Source organism: Tyto alba, unplaced genomic scaffold (genome assembly GCF_018691265.1).
Source record: "Tyto alba isolate M040663 unplaced genomic scaffold, T.alba_DEE_v4.0 Super-Scaffold_27, whole genome shotgun sequence".
Classification (NCBI taxonomy): Eukaryota; Metazoa; Chordata; class Aves; order Strigiformes; family Tytonidae; genus Tyto; species Tyto alba.
In genome coordinates this window covers 33,062,845-33,072,959 of record NW_024881301.1, presented here as the reverse complement: position 1 = coordinate 33,072,959, position 10,115 = coordinate 33,062,845, and positions in this window count along the sequence as shown.

The window sequence follows — 10,115 nt, the reverse complement described above, 5'->3', positions numbered from 1 at the left end:
TGCCAGCTATATTACTATGCTATACACATTAGGGCCAAGGAAGTAGATGGCAGCTTCAAAACATTCATCTGATCCAGGAACCTCAGGTGCTGCTTGACTTAAGTGAACAGGTTGCTTGCCATGGTCTTTCAAGGCCACAGAAGAAAGTTAGCTAAAATCAGGGTGCAGGGACTCTGTGACACACCATCTGGGCAGATGATATGGATAAACTTGGTCTTCTTTTATTTATACCTGCAGGAACTAATCTGGCAGGGATTCATATAACTCCATACTACTATAATATTACTTAATTCTTCTATACACAGACTTGTATAGATCATGGTAGCAGATGACTAATTTAATGGCTTTACCATGGTAATAACACTGAATTTCATGGTTTTTCAGCTTTTCAAGGATTAACAAGGCTGATATAAAATTGCTGGAGAAGCTGTTGTGTAGTGAAAGAAGGAAATCTCTTCAAATCATTTTAAAATGTTTTAAATACAAGAAAATGTTTTTTTTTACATTAGCTTTTATTTTCTTTTTTTTTCTATAAATTGTTAATATTCTTATTAAAGAGATTTAATTCATCTCTCACTAACAAAAGTTATATGTCATTCATATATGGATCATTCAAATATGGACAGTAAAGTCAGAGAAAAACATAGAAAACCAATTAGTCCAGACATGGAATACTCAGTATATATTTTCTTTGTAGTCAGCCTTGGTTGATGTTTACCTACTACAGAACATTAGTTCATGCATGTCTAAGTGGAATTTAATTAGAATTTACCTGGAATGTATAACTGTCTTCATGAAAGAAGTTTCCACAGGGGCAAATCTCATTGGTCTTCATTTTGTGCTCAAGAAATTCCTAAGCAGACTTTCCAGAGTGCAATTTGAGGCTTTTTTTTTTACCTTATTAGTCCTATCCTCAACTTCACAAGACATTTAAAAACATCTGTCCACTGTTGAATGGTCCATGGACAAATATTTCATGCAATTCAGTTTTACTGTCTAGCCCATGTAACCCACTTAAGGTCTATATTATTATGCTATCACACAGGCTCTCACATTTTGAAAACACAGTTTTCTTATCAGAAAAATGATGTAAAGAAATATTCATGTGCATAAACTGAAGAGAGGACTCATATTTTATTAAGTTTCTGCTTAAACAGTTATGTGTCCTTCCTTTATGTGGTCTAAATCTTAAAACAAATATATTTTTATGGTCTTTCAGTTAATATGATTGCAAAGTTTCTCCTAGTTTGTTTCTGTCAAGCTTCTTACACTTGATACAAGCACAGAACATCCTTACAAAGATCTTGGTTTATTATTATATTCTTTAAAATGTATCCATCCAAAAACATTTCTGACTCTAAAGTCTATCTGTACATTTAGCCAACAACAAATAACTGCAAAGGGACCAATAGTTCAGGAATTTATGCCAGCAGATGTATTCACAACCTGGTTGCCAGATGCCCAAACAATACTTCACTTTTGCTGCATGAAAGCTAACTCTATGCCCCCTGTTGAGCAGGATCTTGGAAACTGGGAATTTTGGATCTTGGAAAGGATCCTTTTCATAACTAGAAGGCTGCTCATGAAATCAAGGATATGTATGTGTAGACTGAGAGAGACTAAATAAACTGACATGGGTAGAAGTTGAAAGTCATCTTCAGAAGAGGCAATGAGGATCATCACCTAAACTATTTCACCTCTGCATTTTTGCTTTTCCGATCTGAGTTGGTTTAATTTACAGACTCTCTCACAGTTTTATACCAATTTTCTTAATGAAACAGGCAATGTCTCACAGCTGTGCTATGTGAAGCTGGGCCTTGGTTAGTCAGCTGAACCCCAGGACGTTACAGTGCCAGAAAGCAAGCTAAGGGTTAAAGTGTGCATAATCACACACTAGCACTACAGCCCATTTCCTGGTCTTGTTTACTTTACTGATATGTATATAGCCAGCTGTCTGCCAAAGCTGTGACTTTTCCATAAAGTCATATTTATCTGTAGGATAATGAATCAGACAGAAAATCAATGCGACATTTCAAATATGGCCTCATTAGTGCCCTTGTTTAGTGTCAGGAAAAAAATATCCAGCAAGTTGCTCAGCATTTCTCTTCTCACTTCCTGGAATTATACTTTCTTTGCCTTATTGCCTTTACACATTGTGTTGTATTTGCTTCTAGCCACTAACCCTATAATCTTTAGCTTGCTATGTGCTTTATATTTATGATCTTTGACTGGCTATTTCTTTATTTGTCCCACAGGTTTATTAATTTTCTTCCACTCCTCTGAATTGTATAAGCTGCTTACTCATCCTGCACTCTTTCCGCAGAGTCGCTGCAGACCTTGCTGCACTCCCCGAGTCACAGGCAGCGGGAGAACTGTAAGAGAACAGTGCTGTTTAGTCATATGATTTTTTTACCTCCTCACATAACTCACTATTTCTGTTTACAAATGCACTCTGTCTCTGATCTCCCTGGTCCTGACTTATTTTTTTTTCTTATGCTTCAGAGGTTTTGTGTCATTTACCATTTCTTGAAGTCTGAGAGAGCAGAATAATTTCCTTTGAAGCGATTCTGGATTAAAGCAATTTGCATCTGTCTCCTCATCTTTGTCAGTCATTTGTTGTCACCCCTATCCTGTCATTTCTGGTTTTCTCTGCTCAGTTGTGTTTTTCAGTTTGTTTGTTTTATGGTGATGCACCAGAAGTTCAATAGAGGAACTGAGCTGGACTACAAATAACTTCATTTTATTTTATGTGAAGCAGGCTTCATTAGCAGCAGAGTTGCACAGTATTGTTGATCTTCTACAACAATATGAAAGACCCAGTGAAACAGTGGGAGGCTGATGCTAATGAGAAAGGATAACAGTGAACAATCAGTCCAGTAGCATAAGCAGGCATTGACATTAGGGAAACGGTATGCAGAAGCATCACTTGGTATAAATAACTTTCTCTTTATTTTTTAAACAACTGTACAAACTATTTAAGTCTTGTGACACCTGTCTTACCTATGTAAGTTTGCACAACTACTTAGTGAAAACTGAAACTTGAATACCAATACTTGGAATTTTCAGTTCTGAATTTCAACTCATAAGGGTTTGCTAGCTTCACTTTTGTCTCCCTCCTTTCTTCTCTTTGTTTGTTTACTCTCACAACTTCCAACTTTTTTTTGCAGTTTTTAATTTATTCTATCTTTTATAATATATCTTATCTGATTTTTCAGTAGATCTGCTACAGGCAGAAAAGCAAAGACGTTTTTATTAAATGTACTTTATTGCCCACGAAAGCTGCCACCTTAGTCATCTTGCTTTATCCTACTTCTTTCATGTCATGTACATGTCTGTAAGGTACACTGCCTATGGAAAGTGCATGTTCCATACAGTACTTGGCTTCAAAATAGCTGATGAGTATAAGAAAACTAGATAGACTGTCATGAAGTGGAATGTGGGAAGTGATGCTAGTTCAGGTTTCTTGGATTCCATGACCTCACAGGTCAAATTCTTGGAACAACTATACAAGAGACGGGAAAGCCTATAGGACCTACTGGAAATGTAAAAGCATGTCAGTCCTTCATCCAGAGTGATACTGAATTAACCTTTTAATTTTTTATTTAATTTTAATGAAAATTAAGTAGTACGGATGTCAAAAACCTTTTCAGCTATAATTCTCTGACTTTAGTAGTGGCTATACATTTGTCTCCTCATTAATTTGAATTTAACAAGATTCTTCATCTAGGAAATATGTCATTTGTATTTGAGAATGTTTAAGTCATACGTTAGGGTATCTTTCAGCTGTGTATGATCAGGGGCCTTTTTCTGATTCTTGGTACCTATGAGTCATTTTAAAAAATATTCTCTCTTCAGACTGCTATTATTATGGCACTGTTTTTAAGTTAATTCATCCTTTTAAATCTAAAATTTCTAAAGCAGGTATGAAATAATGAATAGAGGTACAAACTCTCCATTTTTGGAAGCACTGTACCTGAAAATTCAGAATACTGTTGGCAATTTGGTAGGAACAATTTCTACTTGGAAATACAAACAAATTAAGCTATGTCTTCAGGTGTCATAAACCAGTGAAGCTCCACATAGCTCATAACTACAGTCAAATTGTAACAGGTGTCATCTGGGGATTAGTGCCACTTTATTAATTGCATATAGTGTTCTGATTGTGTCTCATTATCTTCTATATTTTACAGTCCAGTGAATAATTATGTAATGGTCTGAACACTTCCTTTATTGCATTGTTTCATTTCTCAAGCCATCTACTTTAGAAAACAGATTTCTCATGGTCTTCATTCTAACCCAAGTCATTTGTGCATCCAGATACTTGAAGTGAAACCTTGGGTACACTGAAGTCAGTCAAAAATTCAGCTTGAAACTACAATGGCAGTTCTCTTGCTTTTCGTATCTGACTTACAGTATGAGCTTTTTAATGATGGTAAACTCTCTCCAGGTTTTTATTCTTATATTTCAAGGTATCCATCATGACTATAAAAGGAAGTTGTATTTTATTGAGAGTACGCACACAGTGCTGGGTACCAGTGCAACAATTTTAACTGATTTAAGGCATGATTTCTATTCCAGTGTTTTTACACATGGTAAAAATCCAGTCCTTTCACATATAGGCACAGCCAGGAATTACATGGGGTAAGACAATATTTGATATGAAAGCAGTGATACAGTAGCCACTCGATTACTAAATTGTTGTTTATATAACACTGCTGAACCAAGTCATTTTTATTTAGGAAGCGCAATGAGATTAACATAACGATCTTCCTAGCAATATGATTTTCAGGCAGTGGGTTCCCAAATGTCTGTTGCTTGCTACTCTTGAGATTCCTTCATACTAAGTTCTGATAATAAAAGAATTGCCGTAATGCTCCTTCCTCCCTTAGAAATATACTCTTACCACATTAAATATCTATTGTCCCTTCTGGCTAGCCATGAATTAGTGTTAGTCAAATTCATTACTTAAAAATCATTTCACTTTTTCTTTATATGACTTATAGTATTTGTATTTTTTTATTGTTCAAATAACTTGACTTTATCTTTTTTTTTAATATATCAGTACAGCCATGTCTAATATAAATAATAAAATACATATATTTCTCAAATATTATTAAAAGAGTCTTCTTTCCTTAATATTGATGCCTCTTTTTTAAACTGATAATTCTGTTGCCTTAAAATATCAATGAATCTGTTCAAATAGTTAATTTGAACAGTTTTGGTTAATGTATGTAACTGCATCTTTTGTAGGAAGTTTACTGTATTGGTGTAACATTATAGCATTTGTTTTGTTTTAATTTATTGTATCAGATAGAATTATTTACTGTGAAAGCACAGCTTGGAAAAACACAGGTCACTTGTAATTTTGTATGATAAGGTATTACATTTGTAACAATCATATAACTAAAATTTCTATTAAGTAGATGTGGAAAAGTAGACACAGAAACAATTTCAGACTTAGAAGAATGTAGAACTCAAAAGATCTATCTGGGAAGAAATACCAACTGTTTATGTTTTGCTTTCTTTGACACAGATCTACTGGGTAAAAGAAATCCGATGTAAATTTCAATTTCTGCACAATAGGGTTTTATCCATTAGCAGCATATAAATTGGTTCGCTTTACATGCATGGGCAAAGAAATTTGAAGAGAAAGACAAGTCAATCTTCATGCAAAAGTAATTTCTTTTACAATGGATTTACACCAGCGTAAATATGTTAACTTAATTTCGCTTTGTTCCAGGTTTTGACTGATGTGAGATGAGTAACAAGTTCAAAGTAGATGTTATTATGAAGAAGACTATGCTAAGAACTAAGTGGATATTGTCCTGGATGGGAAGTGGATATTTTCACTAAGTCAGCATAAGCAGTGTACCCAGGCAAAGCACTTTGGCTTTTCTTCTTCTGTAAATCCTGGCTCCCGTCACTACACTTTTCAAAGAACTTACTCAGAGAGGTTGTGAAAGTAGCGTAGATTATTTTCAATGCCAATAGACAGAGATCTGAATAGCTTAATTCCCAGAACAGCACTTTTGTTCTCCCTCATGAGACGCATGGCATAAAAGGGCAACATTAACTGAGCCAAACTGAAGTCATACTGTAAGAGAAGTTTCTGATGATCACTATCTCATACAAAGATTTTGATTTATGTGAAAGAAAGCAAGTAGTAATTGAGCAAGGAAAAAATAAATAAGTTATATTTTCCATCTCTTTCTAGTGGCAGATTCTCCAGTGCTTTCATAGCAAAGTTTAGGTAATTGATTATATTTGTCTTTGTAAAGATATTTCAGTACAATTATATTCACAATTAGGTAATAGTTTTGCTTTTTGTTTTTTTTTTTTTTTTTTTTCTTTTTTTATTACAAAATATAGTACTGAGGAATAAATACAGAAGAGGAAAATTTCCTGTTTCTTGATGTGCTAAATAATATGCCAAATTACTAGTAAATTTTGATGTTATTAATATTATGGCTATTATATTACTATTATTATTTTCATTATTATTATTATGCTACATTTCCTTATGTAGTCTGTAATTCAGAGATTTCTATTACCTGTTCTCAATACTCTAATTTAAGAATTGATGACCATAAAGAATACATAATAATCAATGTCCAAAGCAAGGAACACAAGCTGTATAGTAATAATTATTCACTGCATTAAAAAATTGCTGAAACTATGAAGTGCTTTTCTTAGAATGCAGTGTGGTTTTCATAGACAGCAGTTTGGAGATAGAAAAGAAAATGCTGATGGTTTTGTGTCTTTTTATTTTAAATCAGTAGCATAGGAAATGTTAAACTGGCCATTAGTCTTCACTAAATTTGTCAATACGAGGAAATAAAAGAGTCAATACAGAAGGCACAGGAACTTTGATAAATAACCTGGTTTTAAAAGAAAACACACTTTTTCAAGCTGTTCTATTGGGCACATTTTAAGCTTTATTTTTTAAACAGGCTTTTTTTTATTGTTATTGATTCCTGCTCAGAAATACCCTATTCTTTGTCAATGTTTAATTCATCACAGAGAAATTTATTTGGAGGTTCTGCTCAAACCAAGCAATGATTAAAGTAGTTCTGACCTTAATTGCACCAAAATAGGCATGAACAGCATTTTCTAAAACTGTTGCTCAAGTATCTGATTTTAGGAGGTCAACTAAGATACTGTAAAAAAATTTCATTTCAGTAGAAGCTTCATCATTTCCCTTATTTTTTTGTGCTATTAATGCATCTAAAATAATTTCCCCTGTAACTCAGTGAGTGAAGATTGGTTGAAAAAATCTTACAACAATAAAAATCATTTCTTCAACCACTGCAGCCCAAAGATTATGTACATTGTGGGATTACACCTATCAGAGGGTTCCTCACTTTTTGAAGTGTTTGTGGCTTTGGGAAAGGCAATGTGTATTTATAAACAATCACATAAATGGACATGAATTAAGACTTCTTAATTTACTTTAGTAGGAAGCTAAGTAGATCTCTAAAAGTCATCTAGAAGGAAATTTGACCTCAGCAAGAGTAACACTTTGTAAGAGTAATTTCTTACAGTCAGTACCTTTTTTGCAAGTGAGTACTTACGTACTAACCTATGGGAGCAGGGAAGCGAAGCCTCCCATTGTTGCAGAAGTACTCCATGAAATGATTTGTCTAGATAGGGGGTGGATATGTCATAATTAGAAAGATCACCATCAACTGACATGTATGAAAATAGGTGCCACCTTTTTGCATCGTTATCTACAAATTATCATATACAATAAAGTTGCAGTAGTTATTTATCGAAATTGGCCTCCAGCACACAGCTTTTTTTCTCATGCAGATCCTAACAATCTCCAGGGGAGATTTCAACAGCAGCTGCTACTTCTAATACTGTAAGCAAGGAAGGAAGATACTTTTGGCAGTGAATGTGAATGATTAGCTCAGGATGTAATTTGTATCTCAGAATTGTTTTGATAGCTCAGCACTTTCTTGGGTATTTATCTTTCCCCAAAAGAAATAACAGTCTTTTCAACTTCAAATAAGTCCTGTCTATCTTGAAGTTACAGAAATTATATCATGCAAAAATCAACATTGTCACTGCTCATGTATTAAAACTTACTAATCAACAAAATATTTAAAACAAATTGAAACTCTCAAACTTCTACTTAAATAATCTTTTAAATATCCACGGATGCATGAGTCTAAGAAAAGAACACAAGAGCCAAAGTCGGTTTTTCAAACATTGTGATCTATTGTGATAATAAGGGTAAAGAGATGACAAAAGATAACTTGGACTATTTAGATTGCAAAAATTCCATTTAAGTCTCTGACAAGTATTTGTCACAGCTGATTTTTCGAAGATCTCTTACTTTGTGCCTTATTGAGTTTTATAGATTGCACTTTCAAGCCTACTGTGACAAGTGATTGCCATTAGTTTTTGTACACTTAAACAATATTTAGGCCAAGTGATTGTTGGACCTTGTGACAAAATGTAAGCTGGTTGAACAAGGTGACTTTTTCGTCCTTTATGTAAGTGAAAGTGGTACCATGCAACTGAATCAGTGGAGAAAAAGAAGGAATCTATAGTGGCACAATCAGTAAAGTTGTTTCTTACTTTGGGCAAAAGAAAAACCAGGAGTGAGAACTCCAACTACGGTAGCCTATGTTTTTTCATCTTTACATGGCCCACTTCAAGTTGCAATCTCTTTGATTCTTCTGGATCTGTGATTTATGTTGACCTTTTATTCTTGCCTGCAAACACCAGCTTCCTTTCAAAGAAGTGAAATGTTGATCAGGGGAAATTTAGATTTTCACAATGGAAAATTACCTTAGAAGTACTAAAATTATTTCTTTCTTGATTGACCTTTGGATTTTTCTTTTCTTTCCTTTTTTTCCTGACCTGCTTTGGTTTCATGCAATAGAATACAAGTCAGAAAGTAACAGCCATGTGGAACTGCCATTGGCAGTTCCCTGTGCTGACGGATAACAAAGAAATAGCAATAGGTTTCTTAAATACATAAGTTAAAAAAGTTTGTTTACCAGGTTTTCCTTAATAAACATGTTTGTTCAGCATACTTATATTCAGCAGTCCTAGAATTGTTCATTTATGAGGAAAACTTGTCATTCTCACTGCATTTGGTGCCTACATTTTTGATGTCATTTTTTTTTTCTGTAGGGTTTGTTTCAAAGATTAGAGACAGGATGTTCTTTCATTAAATGATTTTCACCTGCTGTTGTTGACCCCACAGGACTAGAATAACCTTACCTGCTAAAAATAATTTTAGCTGAAAGCTAATGACTGGCATTTGTAATTTTTAAGAGATGACTACCACAAGCTGCTTTTCAATAAAAAGAGGCGCATGAGAGGAAGGTTTTGCTTCTTGACATTTGTAAGTATTACTGTTTACTGTATCAGGATAATTGATGTGTATATATATCTATTTAAACTTTAGGAATAACAGTGGGTTCTGAAGAGCTCTTTGTTGTTTTGTCACTTGCATAAGGTTTGATATAGGAGACATTTTACCTCTATAGTGGGAGTCTTGAGAGACTTTAAACCTCCAGCTCAAATCAGGGATAGTAATGTTAAAGCATACTCTACAGTTAGGTTTGGGTTTTTTTTAATTCTGTTTTTCATGTCTGTAAGAAATTAGATGACAGGAGTGTCCAATATTTGTAATACATGTAAATATTTGTGTTAATGTGTTAAAAAAAAATCACAAAAATGGAATATATCATGCATGTGAAACAGGGGCTCAATTATATCAAGCTAATGATACCAGTAGATGTAAGATAAAATTCAGTTCTCACTAAATCTAACAAGGGAACATATAAGTGAAATCTGACTACATGCAACCATGTATTCTTTAATAATCCTTTCCTTGATAGATGTGATAGATGAAGGTAGAAATAGAGAAGAGCAATAACTGAAAAAAACTAGACTAGTCCTAAAACTAGTTGACTTAATTTTAGTGGCTTAAATTTTTTCTGCTGAAGTGATATGTTTTCTTAGGGACTGTAACAACCCAGACTGGGACCCCAGGGAGTCATAAAGGTTCTGTGATCCCCTCTGGTTAAATTAAGATGAGAAAACACCAAACGACTGGTTAAAATGTTTTACTTATGGTAGGAACAACTTAAGCTTGG